Consider the following 20210-nt stretch of genomic DNA (forward strand, 5'->3'; position numbering starts at 1 on the left):
CTCATTCTCAACAAATTCTCCCTATTCATCTCTAAGATCTTTCAAATCTTCTCTGCACCCATTTCTGTTTCTCTAGTTGAAGGTGTAGTGGAAATTGTGGTTGACTCCCCAACATTCATCCCACCTCTCCTCCTCTTCCATAGCAGTCATATGGTCCCCTCTGTAGCAGTGGCTATGCCTAGGAGTGGCAGGAATGGTCCCTCCCCTGCCCCCCAGTTACTACTACCAGTAATCATTTCTTCCCCAAGCCACATCAACTAAATGATGTACAAAAAAGAATAGTGGTTGCTATGCAGAAGCACAACTTCAAGTCAGGTCACCTGCCCCACCCCTGCCACTAGAGAGCTGCCATGTTTTTATAATCCTATCTCCCATCACTCCTACCATAAACCCCACAAGACCACCCATAGCTTCAGACGTTGTGTTTTCCCACATGACAAAATGTTTCTCTCTCTCTCTCTCCCCCACCCTCCACCCCAAGCTTTTACACTGGAAGAACTGCTCATCCTGCCGGTCCCAAGCCCACCATTCCTCTCTCTGTGGAGCCCTTCCCTCACCCCACACCATGGCCAGTCTTTGTGCCCTTGGGCACCCTGTTTATTAAACTTCTGTCAAATGGGTCATACCTGAATGAAAGTTGTCTGGAGACAGCTCTTTAATGTCCTTGGCCTTGACCTTCTTGACACAGACCATGTCTTGGTCATTTAGTACAATGCCTGGCCTTTATTTCTTTATTGCTGTTTCATAAGTGCCCAACATAGACTTCTTAAATAAAGAAATTATTGACTGGAGACACGCTCTGCCCTTTCTCAGGTTCCTGGGTTATTTGTGAGCTCTATATTATGATCATCAATTGAGGAAGTCCCTTCGGTGTACTGAGAATATGTAAGAAATTTGGGGCCCGGACTCTACTCTTAACTTGTCAAAGGAGTTGATGATTACCAGATGCCTACTGTGTGCCAGCTACCCTACTGAGCACTTTCTAAATGTTATTTAATCCTCTCAATAATCCGGTGAAGGAGGTTTAAGGTGCCAGTTTTTACCAGTGAGGAAACTGAAGCTCAAAGTTCAATAACTCAACTAGAGTCCCATAGTAACTGACAGCACTGAGACTCACACCTAGGTCCATCCTGACTCCAGAGTCTGTTCTCTGCATAACACCAAACCATTACCTAAGGGAGCTAAGACTATACTTTCGAAAAAGGAGGCAAGCATGCATTTCCTTGGCTGCCTATCTGGATTTATCAGTCAACTTTTGTAGCCTAGGCAGGAAAATCTAGTTTGCCAGCACTGCTAGGTGGAGGCCACTAGGTGCATCCTCACTGTGCCTTTTGCCCCTGGGTCCCTGAACAGGCACAGGGATGCTTCTGGGGGGATAGATTTTCTCTTCTCAGCAACTGCACCTTCATAAAATGCCCTTCAGGCACCGACATTAGAATGTATGTGGAAGCTTGGTGAAGGTTCTGGAATGTCTTTACAGATGCCTTCTACTCCACTTCCCAGCTCACCCTTTTTGTTGCTATCAGATGATTTTCTTAAAACATCTTTATTTTTTAAAAATTTATTTTTGTTTTTTGAGACAGCGTTGCTCTGTTGCCCAGGCTGGAGTGCAGTGGCACAATCTTGGCTCACTGCAACCTCTACCTCCTAGGTTCAAGCGATTCTCCTGCCTCAGCCTCCCAAGTAGCTGGGACTGCAGGTGCACACTACCATACCTGGCTAATTTTGTGTGTGTGTGTGTGTGTGTGTGTGTGTGTGTGTGTATTTTTAGTAGACACCACCATGTTGGCTAGGCTGGTCTCAAAATCCTAACCTCAAGTGATCAACGTACCTCAGCCTCCCAAAGTGCTGGGACTGCAGTTGTGAGCCACTACACCCAGCCTAAAAACCTTTAATCATGTTAATATTCTTCTTTAAAAATGTTGGTGGCTGGATGTGGTGATTCACACCTGTAATCCCAGCACTTTGTGGGGCCGAGGTGGGCAGATCACAAGGTCCGGAGTTCGAGACCAGCCTGACCAACATGGAGAAACCCTGTCTCTACTAAAAATACAAAATTAGCTGGGTGTGGTGGCACATGACTGTAATCCCAGCTGCTTGGGAGGCTGAGGCAGGAGAATCGTTTGAACTCAGGAGGCAGAGGTTGTGGTGAGCCAAGATGGCGCCATTGCACTCCAGCCTGGGCAACAAAAGTGAAACTCTATCTCAAAAAAAAAAAAAAAAGTTGGTATCCAAATGCATAGTGGTATCCTGAATTGTATCCTGGAATAGACCAAGTTCGTTAGTGGAAAATACTAGTGAAATCCAAATCAAGTCTGGAGTTTAACTGATAGTAACTTGTCAGTTTTCACAAATGTACCATGTCATGTGAGATGTTAGCATCAGGGGAATCTGGATGAGGGATACATGGAAACTCTATGTTGTCTTTGCAATTTTTCTGTGAATACAAAATTATTCCAAAACAAAAATCATTAAAGCAATATTGATACCTCTTAGAAGGTGATGACCAGGCTCACTTAAGTGGGCTTTTGGAGCCCTCCAACCTTATCTTTACCAGCCCCTGTGAAAGAACCCTCTGTTCTTGCTAAATGGTTTCACTGACTGTCCTCTGAACAATGTCTGTGTTCTCCTGGACTCTGCTTTTGCCTTAGCCATGTACTCTGTTGGATTGATATGCCACCAAAGAACTAGTCACAGTCCTTAATCGCAAACAGCAGGAAGTTACTGTGAACCTAAGGAAGCTTAGGTTTTAAGGTACATCACTTGCAAGTCCCCAGGAGGGTCCACCATGGCTGTTATGAGAATGTGATTTCCCTGTCATTACTGCTGCTGTCGCAGAATGCTCTTCATGGACCCGAGACTCTGGCAGGTACATCTGACTTGCAGAGCCTAGGCCACATGCCCTTGACATGCCAAGTAGCTGCAAGGGAGTCTGAGAAATACAGTATCTGATATCACATCTTCATTGTGAGAGGTGGGGTCTATCCCCAAACAAGGTGAATAAGTCCTTGGACACAGGAAAGGGAGTGATTTACTAGTTCTCCATAAAGAATGGCAGATGTTTACTACAGGTGGGTTTTCTAGAACCAAAGCTTCCACTAGGAACCACTGGGCTTAGGTAACATTTGTTACCTAAGCTGAAACTTCAGCTTTGGCCTGGAGACTCCACGGTACAAACTGTGTTCCTATATTTCATTCACTACACCAGAGTGAAGGGAACTTCATCTCCTGAGGGCACTTGAATTAAAATCTTTCCAATGAAAAGGGCCCGGCTGTGCATGGTAGCTCATGCCTATAATCTCTTGGCACTTTGGGAGGCCAAGGCAGGTGGATCATTTGAGGTCAGGAGTTTGAGACCAGCCTGACCAACATGGTGAAACCTCATCTCTGCTAAAAACACAAAAAGAATTAGCTGGGCGTGGTGGCAGGCACCTGTAATCCCAGCTACTTGGGAGGCTGAGGCAGGAGAATCGCTTGAACCTGGGAGGTGGAGGTCGCAGTGAACTGAGATCGTGCTACTGCACTCCAGCCTGGGCAATAAGAGCAAAACTCCGTCAAAAAAAAAAAAAAAAGGAGGGGAAGGAAGGAAGGAAAGAAAGAAAAGGGCTCATGTGCATGTCTTTAAGATCAGCTATGCAAAAGGCAACATAGGAAAGGTTATATCCTACTGTGAAGCTGGGAGTATTCCCCAAGGCAAGAAAGGTTGCTGGGAGAATACCCTGTATTATTCTCCTATCCAATACTAACTAGGCCCGACCCTGCTTAGCTTCCAAGATCAGGAGAGATCAGGCGCATTCAGGATGGTATGGCAGTAGATCCTGTATTCTCTATATCAGCAGTGACCCCAACATCCTTCCAGCCACCCAGCTAGAAAACTGAGATCCTCTGACTCCTCCCTGTCACTCATCTCCAACAGCCAGGCAAATGTCTGGTGCTACCAATTTCCTGCTAACATTTCTCAGGTCTACCTGCTCCCTCACCTCCACTCCAACCCAGCGCTCCCACCCAGGCTCTCTGCCTCTTGCTATGGCTCTCCCAAATCCCTACTCAGAGCAGCCAGAGGGCCTCGAATACCACCAGGTGCCTCCAGAATGTGCCTATGGGGGGTCCCCGAGCAGGCACACATCCTTCCAAACCCTCCTCTGTTTGTGTTTACATTCAACTCATGGTTGCCCCACACTCCCCGCACTCTCATTGCTTTTGCTCATGCTGTGTGCTCTCCCTGGAGCACCCTTCACCTCTAAGCCCCTTGGCATCCACAATTGTCATCTCCAGGAAGCTTCTGCTGACTCTACCCTGGCTGTGTCAGGTGCCTCCCTTCGAGCTCCTGTCAGATGCCTTTTGCATTTATCTTACTGTTGCTCTTACACGTAGCATTAAAATCATCTTTTTTTTTTTTTTTTTTTTTTTTTTGAGACAGCATCTTGCTCTATAGCCCAGGCTGGAGTGGTGAAGTGGTGTGATCTTGGCTCACTGCAACCTCTGCCCCCTGGGTTCAAGTGATTCTCCTACCTCAGCCTCTAGAGCAGCTGGGATTACAGGTGCCCACCACCATGCCCAGCTAATTTTTGTATTTTTAGTAGAGACAGGGTTTCACCATGTTGGCCAGGCTAGTCTCAAACTCCTGACTTCAGGTGATCCACTCGCTTCAGCCTCCCAAAGTGCTAGGAATACCGGCGTGAGCCACCACGCCCGGCCTAAAATCATCTCTTTCTTTGTCTCTTTATTAGAGCATGGCTTATGTCTTATCCCACTTCGTATCTCCAGTGCCTGGCACATGGGAGTGAGTAATTCAATAGATACTGGACAAATGGAAAGCAGGAAGAAAGAACAAAAAGGGAAGCAGTCCGAGCCTGAGAAAGACCCCTGGCACTAAGCAATTAAACACCTTCCACGCCCTTACCCCTCCATGCTGCCAGCAACATACTTGCTAACATACTTAGCTACATACTTGCTAAGTCCCAGGCCAGCTGCAGGTGGGCTCTGAGCAGCCTCTCTGACTCTGGACTACATTATGACTGTGAGTTCCTTACAAAGGATGGTAGAAAAAGATGATGATGAGTCCTTTGATTCTGCCCTCAGAGCCACCCCCTTCCCCATGATCCTGGGGGTCACTTTGGATCACGAAGTGCCTCATAAAGAGTGAATTACAAAACACAGAAGAAGCCTCAGGCCCTGACTTCATTGAACTGCAACATTAGCCCTGGACTCACTCCTCAGACTTCTAGAGAAAGCTGTAAACTACTTTTTTTCTTTTGTTTTGTTTTGAGACAGAATCTTGCTCTGTCACTCAGGCTGGAGTGCAATGGTGCAATCTTGGCTCACTGCAACCTACGCCTCCTGGGTTCAAGTAATTCTACTGCCTCAACCTCCCAAGTAGCTGGGATTACAGGCGTGCGCCACCACCATGCCTGGTCAGAAAGCTATAAACTTTGAAGCCACTGTTTAGGATTTTTTCATTGTATACAATTGTGCTAATATATCCTGTGGCTCTGAGCTTGTTGCAACATTCTCTCTTGACTAATTTGGGGCCCTGCTTGCAGTGCAGGTATGTGCCCCATGGCTTATGACTGGGGACCCCAGACAAATGTTACCTGGTACTGGACAGCCTCTGCAGTGATAGGTAGTTCCCTGGCCACCAGAGCCAGCACATGGGAGGAATCAGAGAAGGGGCTGAGAGAAACTGTATCACCTTGGGCAAGTCACTGAACATCTCTATACTTTAGGTTCCTGCTTCGAAAGCAAGCAAGACAATCTTTAAGGTCCTGACAGTCTCCTGCTTAAAATATCTGCCTTACGAATGAATAAGTAGCATGGAGTACATGGAGGACTTGGGATTAGACATCACGCAAATCTGGGTTCAAATCCTGGCTGGGCCACTCACCAGCAGTGCGACTTGGACAAGTTCCTTTGCCTCTCTGAGCTTCTGTTTTCCTTAAATCTCAAAATGAAACTAATTTTGCAACTACTTTTCAAGTGGTACCAAGAATCAGAACTCTTGTAGACAAACTTCTAGGCAGAGTAAATCGAAGTGGCAGGTGCATGTGAGTGGACAGACAGAAAGAGCTGGAGAGTGCTTCACAGACTACAGCTGAGCTGAGCCTTGAAGGGTGAGGTGAGGACCATTTGGGCAGGTAGGGCGGGAAGGACGGTCCAAGCAGGGGAGCAGCATGGGCAAAGGAAGGGATACACAGGATGGGATGGTGAAGGGTGGGGTGTGTTGAGGTCCTGATGGGATCAGACCGCATGCCCCTAAGTGTGATACCACTGCGAACCGAAATGAGTGCTGTTTCCAGCTAAGGAGCTTCTTGGATTACATGCATTCGATCTGGGCATTAAGTGAAGTAGGATTTTTAGAGCAAGACTGGGTGATTTGGAGTAAACACCATAAGCAAAGGCAGGGAGCTAAGAAAAGAGCCTGTGGAGGGGTGGGGTTGGGCATGGAGACCGCAAGGCTGGAGTAGAGGGCAATAGCAGGCGAGAAATGCTCAAATGTTTTAAATAGAGTGCTTGGCAAAGACAAGCCAGGCCAGCCAAGCCTCTGTCACTCACACTGTTCTCTTACCTGTTTCTTTCAGCATTTCTACGTAGGCTGTGTCTTTGAGGCCAGAGCCCAAATTCCCGGGTCTGGAAGGAGTCTCTGAGGTCCCTTGGGAGACCCAGCAAAGGGGGCCAGTGTGGGACTTCTGCTCAGAAGGTGGAGGGCTGGGAGAGCAGGCAGGCATTCACTCTGCTTCCTTCCCGCCTGGTGGCTGGCTGCATGCCCTGAACTTGACCTCAGATGACCTGCGTGTTCCCTTCAGTTCCAGTGCCAGGAGCAGTGAGCTTCATCTTTGGCTTTTTTTCTCCTTCAAAGCAGAGACTTTCTCTCTGCTCAAACTGGGTTTTTTTGTGGCGGTTGTTGTTGTTGGCTTTTTGTTTTGTTTTGTTTTGTTTTGTTTTTTTGAGATGGAGTCTCGCTTTCTCACCCAGGCTGGAGTGCAGTGGTGCGATCTAGGCTCACTGCAATCTCCTCCTCTCGGGTTCAAGGGATTCTCCCACCTCAGCCTCCAGAGTAGCTGGGATTACAGGCGTGCGCCACAACACCCAGCTAATTTTGTAGTTTTAGTAGAGACAGGGTTTCATCACATTGGTCAGGCTGGTCTCATAGTCCTGACCTTAAGCGATCCACCCGCCTCGGCCTCCCAAAGTGCTGAGATTACAGGCGTGAGCCACGGAGCCCGGCCTCAAACTGGTTTTTGCAGCTCCACAAATCTCCCCAGTACTTGGGCAGGACCTTGCCGGTGGGGTGTCTACTGTTGTCTGCCTTTTCTCAGTTTAGAATGATGATTTTAATGGTGCTAGATCATTGTGTAGGTAAGTAAATAAATAAGGACTAAGGGTGTGTTTGTACGGATGGGAGTGTGTGAGACACGTTTTTCCCAAGCAGACACAGCTAGTTAGCAGCAGAGCTGGAATAGCCCAGGTGTCCTGACACTCAAGCCGGTGCTTGCTGCCCTGCCTATGAGCTGCTTAACTCTGCACACCTCACATGTATGAAGGCATGGAAGTGTGGACCTCAGCTAGTCAATGTGCAAGTCAAGATTAATGTCAGCATCTTGAAATCATTGTGTGAAAAAGTGAGTTGGGTTTCAGGCATTGTCCTTATTAACCCGCCACATGCTTAGATGTTCTGTGGTTTGGGTTGGCGTGCAAAATAATTCCAAAAATGCCTGGATTTGTCCAACGTCACTGATTAGTGGTTGCTTTAGAAGACTAAATCCAGCATTAGCCTCAGTAAGGTAGAAGGAACTACCACAGTTTCTCCTTGATCAAACGCATAAGGTATAGAGGTAGAATACTTATAAAGGAAAGAGACTGATTCAAATCAACATACGGGCTAAGAATGATTAGTGCCAAATAGGCTGGTGTTGCTCAAAAACCTCTTCGGAGTTGCCTTAGGAGCCAGTTTGTGGGTCTCAGGAGAGCCAGGCTCTGTTCACCATTCCACAAGGACACACTGAGTGTCTGTATGTCAGGCACTGAGTACAGTGAGTAGCAAGATAGATACACACGTACCTTACAAGTGACCTTTCTACTTAAAAAATAAAATGTCTTACCTAGGTTAGACTACCACCTTAATCACCAGGTTTGGTTCTGAAAGATATTTTTGGCTGCTTTCTAAAATTAAGCTCTTCTTCAGAGGATGGAGAATAAATTCACTGATTGAAAATACCCAGAAAAAAAAAATGTAGCTTAGACAAAAGGCAATCTCAAATGAGGAATTCCCAAGACATTTTAAGCTATGGTAATACAACCTCACAAGGAAATAATTTAGATAAGAACATTTATTTGGAAGTAGACATTCTGGTGTGTTTGTTAAAAGCGCAAAGGCACATTGTCAGGAGAACAAGGCTTTGACTCCTGGAGGCCAGTCGCTTTTCAAAGCAGGAACGACCAAATGATCTGAACCAACCCAGATCTATTGGCTGCTGTCCCCTGCTCATGAGCCCTCTGGCTAGGACTGCCCCAGGCATCCACGTTTGACAGCACCTGCCTAAAAGATCTGCAAATCAAATCAAATTATAAGATGGACAGTTTTGAAACAAACCTGCCTATTTGCATCTGTCCCAGTGCTGTCAAGGATATTCCATTGATCAAAGGTCATTGCTAGAGTCTGAATTTCCAGGTTCTAACAAGAAGACATTTGTATATGCTTTCTATTTCACACAGTACTTCCTCATTTATCCTCTCCTCGAGGCCACAACTCTTGTGGTAGACATTAAATATTCTCATTTTACAGATAGACACATAAAGATTCACTTAAATTATGTGCCTAAAGGACCACTTACTAGGCTTGAAATCAGGTCTTGCCGTTCCTCCTGCAGGACTCCTCCAACAGGCCACAGGGACCTAAACTCCAAAACTCCTGATCACTCCTGCAAGCAGTGGTTCCCAGCCTGGCTTCACATTGGCGTACCCATGCCCTGGGGCATGACCTGACATTGCCAAAAACCCCCTGGGGTGGGCACCAGGTCCATACAACCAGAATCTCTGGAAGTGGGGCCTTAACATTGGTATTCCTCAAGTTCTCCAGGTGATTCCACTGCGAAAAGTCTTGGTCATTCTGTTAGAGAATTATCAGAATTTACTTCCTTCTCTCTCAAAGACCTACTTAAAGGTATTGATGTTCCACTTGTGTTCTTTCTCAAACATAATTTTCTATTTTTCAATGACAGGAATGCTACTACCTCTTTGTTGTAGAAATTTTAGGGAAGAAAAGGTATTAAGAAGAAAACAAAAATAATCCAGAGACCCAATGTTTGTATTTTGATATATTTGCTTCCAATCTTCACGTATATTTGATGTAATTTTTTTGAGACAGTATTTTGCTATTTTGCTCTGTCACCCAGGCTGGAGTGCAGTGGCACAATCATGGCTCACTGTAGCCTCAATTTCCTGAGCTCAAGCAATCCTCACCTCAGCCTCCAGAGCAGCTGGGATCACAGGCACACCCACCATGTCCAGCTAATTTTTTTTTTCTTTTTTTTTTCGTAGAGATGGGGTCTCCCTATGTCGCCCAGACTGGTCTCAAACTCCTGGGCTTAAGTGATCCTCAGGCCTTGACCTCCCAAAGTGTTGAGATTACAGGTGTGAGCCATGGACCTGGCCTTAATCATTCTTTAATGTTGAACATTTATTTTATTTTTTTGCTGTCATAAATAAGTCCTCCAAGATGATCCTTGTACTTAGACCCTTACAGTCTTTGCAAAACTGAGTATTTTTATTTTGTGATCTGCCAGTTTGCTATAGTTATTTATAAAGTTTATATATATAATATATATGTATTTTATATATATATATTTTATATATATATATATTTTATATATATATATATATATTTTTTTTTTTTTTTTTTTTTTTCAGATGGAATCTTGCTCTGTGGTCCAGGCTGGAGTGCAGTGGCACAATCTTGGCTCACTGCAACCTCCGCCTCCCAGGCTCAGGCAGTTCTGCAGCCTTAGCCTCCCGAGTAGCTGGAATTACAGGGGAGCACCACTACGCCTGGTTAATTTTTGTATTTTTCTTTAGTAGAGACAGGGCTTCACCATGTTGGCCAGGCTGGTCTCGAATGCCTGACCTCAGGTGATCTGACCACTTCGGCCTCCCAAAGTGCTAGGATTACAGGCCTCCCAAAGTGCTGGGATTACAGGCTTGAGCCACCACATCGGGCCTGGACTTTTTATGTCTTTATTGGCCATTTGTATTCCTTCTTTTGTGAATGTTCACATCCTTTGCCTTTTTGTTCCCTTTCAAGTGTCCATCTTTTCTTACCTACTAAGTATATAACACCTTTCCTGTTTATTTGTCTTGTAAATATTTTCCCTCAGTTTATCATTTAATTTGGTTTCTTGACATACAAAGGATTTATTGATTTTATGCTTAGAAATGTTCCTTGATGAGGTAAATAGTTACCAATATTTTCTTCTACAGGTCTCAATAAATAAATGCCTGGTTATATGGAAGCAGTTTATCTGGCTACACGGGATTTTATTGTTCCGGACTAAGAAACTGTCCATTTCCTATAGGAATCTGACTTGGAATTATCAAAACTACATTACTTTTATAGTATATGTTCCTTGAACTACCTTGCCCAATACAGGATAATGTAGAAAACATTCTGCAGGGCAAAACATTTTACAAAGCAAACAATATGGCATAGCCTCTCACAAAAGACTGCCCCACCCCAAAACTAACAAAGCCCATTTCCATCCTGTTTTCAAAAATAGGGTGGGTCTTAGGATAGTACCGCTGGGCTCTCTCAGCCCTGGGGAGAGATTTTCCTTTAGCTCAAGTTTCTCCTGGTCGAGTGCTTTGGGGACCGGCTCTGCTCTTGAGTAGGGCTACTCTGGCATGTAATATTTGGGACATATGTATACTAAAAAATTATTTGTTGTTTATCTGACACTCAAATTCAACTGGAAGTCCTGTGTTTCTATTTGCTAAATCTGACAACCCTAAACCTATGGTTTTTCTCTCAGTCTTAATGTTGGTGCCCTTGTCCCAGGAGCGCCCACAGGAAGCAGCAGACCTGGCACCATGCTGCACAAAGGAATTTACCTGTTTACCTTCAAAGAGGGTTCTCATGGCCAAGGGGCACCCTCCCTGTTGTGCCCCCGAGACATTAAAAAACAAAAACAAACAACAACAACAAAAAACCACTGCATTTACGTTTTCTATACAGATCAGCCATGTGCTTACAAACCTAAGCTCTTCACCTAGACCTCATGAGTTGCTTCCAGGCTTCCTGCACTTCATTGTCCTTCTTCCTCTTTTTTTCTAGCAGCCATGAAGCTGCTCATGGGTCTATGGATCTGAATGGCCACCAGCACCTCGCACACAAGCCTTTGGTTCACTGAATGCTCCTGTTGGAGTGGCCAATCTGTCAGTTCCCCTTTGGCCTCTTTCGGTCTTTAACACCCTATTTTCTATCTTACAGGTTTTTGTTGTTGTTGTTGTTATTGTTGTTTTGTTTTGCTTTTTTGAGACAGAGTCTCGCTCTGTCACCCAGGCTGCAGTGCACTGGTGCAATCTGGACTCATTGCAACTTTTGCCTCCTGGGTTCAAGCAATTCTGGTGCCTCAGCCTCCTGAGTAGCTGGGACTACAGACACATAGCACTACACCTAGCTAATTTTTGGCATTTTTAGTAGAGATGGGGTTTCACCATGTTGGCCAGGGAGTTCACCATGTTGGTCTCGACCTTCTGTCCTCAAGCGATCTGCCTGCCTCGGTTTCCCAAAGTGCTGGGATTACAGGCGTGAGCCACCGCGCCTGGTGTATCTTACAGATTTTTGATTCACTATGTTTTCCAGAGGCTGGATGTTAAAATTCAGTTTTAATGTGGTTTGAGATGGCTGAGTGTCACGTGGATGTCCTAAAGAATGGCAAGAAGACTGAGACATCTGCTAATCACATTCCTCCCTGGTTTAGCAGATAAATAGTACAATGTTGAGAATACAGCTTATCTCCCCAGAATGATGGTGGTGTAACACCTTATGACTCGATCCATTAGTGCAGGCATTTCCAAGAAGGCCTCTCCCAGCTCTACGAGGGATGCCTGTGTCCTTTTTCATCTCTACCCTAACTAACCCTACCTTCTGAGGGATTCTAAAGCAGAGCTTCTTAATTATTAGGGTGCCTAGGAATCACCTGGAAGTCTTGTCAAAATGCAGATTCTGGCCAGGTGCAGTGGCTCATGCCTATAATCCCAACAGCTGGGGAGGCTGATGTGGGAGGATGGTTTGAGGCCAGGAGTTTGAGACTGGTCTGGGCAACATAGTGAGACCCTGTCTCTACCAAAAAATTAAAAATTAGTCCAGGGTGAGTAGCACATATTTGTAGTCCCAGCTACTGAGGAGGCTGAGGCAGGAGGACCAGTTGAGTCCAGGAGTTGAAGCCTGCAGTGAACTATGATCAGGCCACTGCACTCCACCCCGGGCAACGGAGTAAGACCCTGTCTCTTGAGGGAAAATAAAAACAAACTCTGATTCAGTAGCTCTGAGGCCTGTTGAGATAGTGCACTTATAGAAACTCTCAGTGGTACTGCTGCTGCAAGCCCACAGACTAACCACACTTTGAGTAGCAGGAGTTTGAAACTTTTATTCCTGGCTGGCTACAGGATGGCCCAGACACCTCATCATCTAAATTCCAGGACCCTGCCTGCGCCCAGGAGGTCTGAATCAACGGCAATGAAATCCGTGTCTGTGAGAGGGGAGACCACAGATTGAGGGGAAGGGAGGCAGGCTGAAAAGGGGAGGGCAGGAAGCCTGAGAAAGGGTACCAGTTCAGGACAGTTTAGTCTGGAGCTGGTAGGACCACCTAGTGTTGATTGAATATGGAGGCAGAGACAGAACAAGGGAGGCACTTCGCAAACTGTCTCCACCTGGGGAGGCTGGATAGGTGCTCCTACCTAATAGCAAACCTCATCCTGGGCACCTGAATGCCATTATATCCAATGACCTTCTGTAATACATAATGTCTGCATTGATTATTGTATATAGTTTAACTCTGGTTGTCATGGTTACATATGGCTAGACTAGGGTAAGACCATTTCTCTGATAAGTGGCAGGAAGAATCAGGGGACTGAATGGAAATGAAAGTATAGGACAGTTTGAGTGCCTACTGTCCACCAAGGTCTGAGGCAGGACTTTGCTGTAGGTTGACTCATTCGATCCCCTGCAAAGGAGTCTGCTTAGAAGGTATCATGAGTCCCATCTTTAGAGATTGGAAGGAGGCCAGGAAGGGGGAATTACCTCACCTACAGTCAAAAACTGGTACACGGAGGAGCTGAAAATGGAACCCGAGGAACCAGTGGGAGCATCTCCGTGCATGGGGAATGGGGAAGACATCCTGGGGGAGAGGAGCACAACGTCCAAGTGGAAAGAACAGGATCTCTGACGATGGGTGCCCCAGCACTGTCAAGCACCTACAAATGGGGCTCAATCCTCACCCACAAAAGGATATGAAGAAGGGAAGCCTCGAAGATGAAAGGGGTTGATATCATGTTCAAGTCTCAAATGGGACAAGCAGGCTCCTACTTAGCAGGAGATGGGAGAGAAGCAACACATGGAAACAAGATCAGGAGACAAGCCAATTGAAGTTGAACCAATCTTTCAGGGATGCTCAGCTCTTTCTATAAAGCACTGTTCTGAATGGATTCCTATGATGTGTAGTTCAGGAATTTCACCACTTTTATACTACGTGTATTTTCTGTGTTTCCCCCTCCCCCAACACACACATATATATATATTTTTAGTGTCTTTTTTTTTTTTTTTTTTTTTTGAGGCAGTCTAGCTCTGTCGCCCGGGCTGGAGTTCAGTGGCGCTATCTCAGCTCACTGCAAGCTCTGCCTCCCAGGTTCACGCCATTCTCCTGTCTCAGCCTGCCGAGTAGCTGGGACTACAGGCATCCACCACTGCGCCTGGCTAATTTTTTGTATTTTTAGTAGAGATGGGGGTTTCACCATGTTAGCCAGGATGGTCTCAATCTCCTGACCTTGTGATCCACCCGCCTCGGCCTCCCAAAGTGCTGGGATTACAGGCGTGAGCCACCGCACCCGGCCTTTTTTTTTTTAAGACAGGGTCTTACTCTGTTGCCGAGACTGGAGTGCAGTGGCACAATTTTGGCTCACTGACAGCCTCAGCCTCCTGGGCTTAAGTGATCCTCTCACGTCAGTGTGCATCACTGCACTGGCTAATATTTTTTGTAAAGTTGAGGTCTCACTATATTGCCCAAGCTGGTTTTGAACTCCTGAGCACAAGTGATTCGACTGCCTTGGCCTTTCAAAGTGCTGGGATTACAGGCATGGGCCACCAGGCCCAGCCTGATATTTTTTTAAACAAGAAAATACTAACCTTGATCTGATGTTGGAGTTTAACCAAGAGGCAGCTCATAGGACCTGGTTTTCCCCACCGGAATCTCAGGCTGTGACAGGGGCTGCTCCTGGGTCTCTCCGTGGGCACTGTCAAAATGGACCTCAAATGGGATGTGTTCTTGCTGACCTCATTCATCAACCTGCACCTTCTCTGGGCCCCCTGGCACTACCATCTACCCTGTTGTTCTTCCAGAAACCTCCCTTCCTATGCCCTTGTCTTGTGGATTTGACTTCGTAAATCTTTCTTGATACCTCTCTCCCTCCCCACCACCACTACCCTAATGGAGACCATCATTTTTGTTTTCTCACTTAGGTTTCTGCTCTCTCTGCCTCTATTCTGACACCCTCCTCTAATGCATTCTCTATATAGCAGCCGGCACTGAGTAAGATGTGGTCCTCGTCCACAGCTGAGGGGATAGGACAGACCCAGGCATGCCTGTGATCTGATTGGTGGGCCCCTTACCCAATCTCAAGAGATTATCAAAGGCTTCCTGAAGTGTCACCTGAGTTTAACCAGAAAGGATGAGTGAGAGTTAATGGCAAGGCGGCAGGAAACGCCTCTGCTAAAGCTATGCTGTTTTAGAAGTTTCCTTTAGTAGGCAGGCTCCTTGTGTCACATACACCCTGAGTACCTTCCTTTACTGGATTTCTTTCTCTATTTACAAACGAATTTCTACTGAATTTGTCCCACAGCCACTCACCTCTTCTACCATGTTTCCTTCAACTCCCATTTTTTTTCACTTTAGCTAAAATCTCTTAACCTGCTCTAGTGCAAGGAATGACAGTCCTTTACAGTAGGAATCTCTAACATGCGTTGTCAGGAGGGAGGAATGCTCTGGAAATGGGCAGTATGTGTAATTGCACATACCTCAAATATACACATATACATTCACCACACATTCACATACACTCTCTGTGTGTTAGTGCTGTTAACCAAATACTTCCGCTTATCCTTTCTGCACATAGCAGGATTGTACTTATTGCACTTCCCTGCCCCTTTGTAACTTTCTTTGGCCAGTGAGATGACAGCAGGGAGTGATATGTGTCACTTCCAGGTAAAAGCTTTAAGAGCCAGTGCTAGATTTGCCCCATTCTTGTTTCCTGCCTTCAGGGTTGAGGAGATGCATGTCCAGTTGCAGCAGCCTGGATGCCTGAGTGACTACGGGAAATAGAGCTCCTAATGACTCATAATGGACACGTTTCGTGATTGAGAAATACACTTTCGTTATGTTAAGCCACTGAGATTTGGGGATTGTCTATTACTCCAGCACAATCTAACTGATACTGACTGATACACCCTGTCAACCAAGGCTCAGGGGCACCAAGGCCTTTATCCCTGTTGGGTATTCCTTCCATTATGATGGGTATCCTTGCATTCTCCTTGCAAGTAATGAAGACTATTTGATTCAACCTAAATTCAAAATGCAGTCACAAAACTAGCTATAAAACATGAGAACATTTGCAGAGCTATTTAAAAACATAGCAGCTGGGCGCGGTGGCTCACACATGTAATCCCAGCACTTTGTGAGGTCGAGGCGGTGGATCACAAGGTCAGGAGTTCAAGACCAGCCTGGCCAAGATGGTGAAACCCCATCTCTACCAAAACTACAAAAATTAGCGGGGCGCGGTGGCAGGTGCCTGTAATCCCAGCTACTCGAGGCAGATGCAGGAGAATCATTTGAATCTGGGCGATAGAGGTTACAGTGAGCCCAGATGGTGCCACTGCACGCCAGCCTGGGTGACAAGAGTGAGACTCCGTCTCAAAGAAAAAACAAAACAAAACAAAACAAAACAAAACAAAAAACCCAAAAACACATAGCATAGATATCCTACATGTTCACACTCACCAATGCAGGTCCACAAGCAACCCACTAATGAACCTCCCCTTTCCCGAGAGCAAAATGCCAGTTTCTGCCCAGTATCAGCTCTAGCATTTGTGGGCTAATTTTAGAGGTCCTGGATTGTAGGCCTGATTCTGCCATGTAGTAGTGAATGACCTTGGACAAATTACCTCACTGAGCCCCAGTTCTCTTATCTGTAAAATAGTGATGATAATAAAAACTATGTCATAGATAAGGAAAGTTAACATTTGCACATTTGTTGTATTTGCCACTCTGTGCAGACAGAAGGATGTGTGTGGAAGTGCTTTGAAAAGGGAAAGATCTATGCAAATATTAGTTGATAATACGGTTAGCCAATACATGACCAAAGAAGAAACACATCCAAAATCAAATAAACCTCCCAATACCTTCAGTCTTTAAAACCAAGCCCAGGTATGGATATCGGGATGTATTTACATTTCTGTAAAAGGTCGCCATACACAAATCTCATTCTTAAATAAGGACAAATTACTTTTTAGCTGAAGAGGAGACAGGTCAAGTACCTCAGAGGAGGTTAGTCACATCAATCATCTGAGAGTTCAGCAGCATCCAACAGTGTTAGTTCCATGTGTTAACTTCTGAAGAAACACAGGCTTGCACATCCAATAATGCTTCCTGCCCCTTTTCTTCCCCGTGCAGAATTAACCTCAGCTCATTTATGGGGTAGGAAAGGCTCCTTATTTTACAGCCCTCCCTCCATGCTCCAGGCATCCAAGGAAATGCCCCTGCCACTCCTATCATCCCTTGAGTCCTTAGGGCTTCCTCCTCTAGCAAGGAGATTTCCCTTTCTAGTCCTGGGGGCAGCAGCACAGCCCGGCTCTGACCTCGCAGGAGCAGTCGCCTAAAAGAGGCTCCGCCCTTGGCCGCTTGGGGTGGCTCCCACCAAACCCGCTCCTAAAAGGAGCCTCTCTCCCTTTGTCTACTCTATGCGCCTCGGGGCCTAATCAAGGTCTCTGCCTGGGTGAACTTGCTTCTCCCCCGCTTGCAGTAGTCCAGTGCTGCTCTAACTTGACATCACCTGATGGGCTAATTAAAACAGATTGCTGGGCCTGCCCCCAGAGTTTCTGATTCAGTGGGGTTAGAATGGGGCCGAGAGCTTGCATTTCTAGCCAGTTCCCAGGAGATGGTGATGCTGCCAGTGCTGGAGCTCTCTTCGAGGAACCACTGAGTCTAGGCTAATGCAGCCCCAGGAGAGAGGGGCTCGCCCCATCCCCACGCACACCCCCACTGCTCTCCTGCCCTGAGCGCAGTGTGAATAGGGAATAGCCGCAGCAGCCCAGGAGACTGGAGAACCAGAAGGCAGGACCTGAGGAATTTAGGCTGTTTTATCTTGGGCGCCCCTGACCAGTTTGTGCAAGTCGTAAAGCAGGCAGGAAAGAAGCCTATGGAAGCCTATGGGTCTTCAGTGTTATTGAGGTCTGTCATTCATCAGGTTCTACTCACCTCAACTCTTCATTCAACACAGTGGTTGGGTGCTAGGTCTAGGGTTATGAGGTGAAAGCCAGCGTGCTAGCCCTCCAGGAGTTTGTAGTAACTGGGAAGGAAACATGCAAACCATTCCAGTGCCCAGCGACGATGAGATAACTGTTCCTAGGGAGGGAGAGTCAAACTTCTGTGGAGGGAGAGTGGGTGGGGCTCTGGAATCGTCTGAGCAGCTGGAGAAGGTTTCATGGAAGAACTGGCACTTATGACTTGCAGGATGAGTGGGAATTTGGCAGGTACAAGGGGTAGCTGAGAACGGGTGGGGTGGGAAGGGTTTTCCCCAGGCAGAACGAATGAGCAACAGGACTGCCGAAGTGTAAGGTTCCAGAGGCTGGGAAGATTTGACAGGCAGCTCTCTAGCCTGGCTGGGTTCCCTCCAACCTCTCTGGTGGCCCCTTCTCAGCTCCTGTCCCTCATGGGCTGGTATTCTCTGGGGCTCTGTCCTGGCAGCCTTTTCCTCGCACTCCCATGTCCACCCCCGATGAGCTCCTCCACACCTGAGGCCTCGCTGTCTGCTCGCTGATGGGGCCCAAATCTCTTTCAAGCCCAGGCCTCACCCCCTCAGTTGCACACTCACCCCCACACGGATGTCCGCATTCCCAGGCATCCTTCCTTTTGCATTTTGTCATGGTGAATGGCACCAGCATTCATACCTAAACGAGAGGGCTTTATGAAATGACCCTCTCATAGACTGCTGGTGAAGAGTAAATGACACAGTAACTTGCTGGTGCCATTTACCCAGACAGAATACCAGAGGACGGCTGCTGGGCTCCTCGGAAAGTCCACAACTTACTAGCTGAGTGATCTTGGGCAAGTTATTTAATGTTTTCTTATCCATAAAATGGGTTTGATGATAGTACCTACCTCACAAGGTTGTCATATGGATTAAATAATATTAGTTGTTGTCATTCATTGAGCCCTATATTAAGCCCTTTACTTGGATTCCCTCGAAGATGGAGTACCTAGTCCAAGGTCACACTGTTATAAGTGGCAAATTCAGGTTTGGAAGCCAGAGTTCTCTGGCTCCTGAGCCATCTTCTTCACCTCACTGTCACACTTTCTGAAAACTGTATACCAAATAGGGAAATGCCTATGGTACAATGTTAAAAGAGGATGGCAAATTGTATACTTAGTGTGAGTAAATCCACAAATAGGAAAGGCTACAAGGAAATGTAGCAAACGGTTAAATATGGTTGTAATTTGGTGATTTTTCCCCTCTAGTATCTGTATTTTCCACGTTTTCGTTATACGCATTTTTTATTAAAAGTTACTTATTAAAAATATATCAAAAACAATTACGACTCTACAACCTGCTCCCCTGTTTGAAAATTACACTCCCTTGGTTTTTCGTCTCGGTTCTAGTCTTACCACCCTTAACAGAAACTCTTCATTCCTCCCAAAGGCCATGGTAGGAAGCAGATATTGCAGCCATGTTCACCCCCAGGCACTCCCTCTCTGACAACCTGGACCCTGGAGCGGGCTGTCAAAATCAGAGGGAAGTTCCAGACAGAATCCGGGCTGCTTTACCGCCTAGGGCTTTCTTTCTGGACAGCGCTACTTTAGATCAGTTACTTTTTTTTCTTTCTTTCTAAATAGCCGGCCGAATGCTCATTTTCCAGTTCTGGCTGAGTTGTTAGCTGCAGCCGGGCGGCGACGCCTGCCAGGTACCTGGTTCCGTGAGCACCGCCCAAACTGGTCAGGCCAGTCCGTCCTGTGGCTGTTTCTGCCAGGACTCGCCCAAGTGTGTATGCGCGTGTGTGTCAGAGACCCACCCTGCTCCCCTGCAACCCAGGTAGGTGGAAAGCAGTTGCAGGCACCAGCCTGGCAGTCAGGCCAGATGGGTGGGGCTGAATTAATCTAACCTGGAATTTCAACTTGGCCTGCACAACAGGTGAGGGAAAAAAGCAGCACAGAGAACGGGCAGTTTGGCAACTTGGAAATATTCCTGAGCCTTGCCCCTTACCCCCTGCCTGGAACATAGCCCAGGGTGACTCTTCAAAGTGTCTGCGCCGGGTTTTAGGGCTCAGTCGCGCCACGGCCCCCTCGAGGCTGTCCGAGCCCCTCCTGAACGCTGTCCTCCTCAGTTACCCTCCGCGACGCGCCCGTTCCCCCTCCTCCGGGAGGCAGGGCGGGGGTATCGGATTAGTCTTTGTTTTCGACGCGAAAGAGCCAAGCGCGGCGCGGGGGAGGCTGGCGATGGCAGGGTCGTGGGGTCCACCTGGACAGGGCATTCGGCCGTGACCCCTGCGAGGGTGCCCTTAGCCTCTGCCCCTGAGCAACCCCTTCTTGCCGGCCAGGCTGACTCGGTACGCAAACACGCGATGTCCCCCATTGTCCTGCCTCAGAATGAGCCAGCAGCAGCTGGGACAGGGGGGTCAGTCGGGCCCGGCGCTCAGGCCTCTCGGGAGCGCCGGGGCCGTCCCGGACCGATCT

The sequence above is a fragment of the Mandrillus leucophaeus genome, unplaced genomic scaffold, assembly GCF_000951045.1.
Source record: "Mandrillus leucophaeus isolate KB7577 unplaced genomic scaffold, Mleu.le_1.0 Scaffold216, whole genome shotgun sequence".
NCBI classification, from domain to species: Eukaryota; Metazoa; Chordata; class Mammalia; order Primates; family Cercopithecidae; genus Mandrillus; species Mandrillus leucophaeus.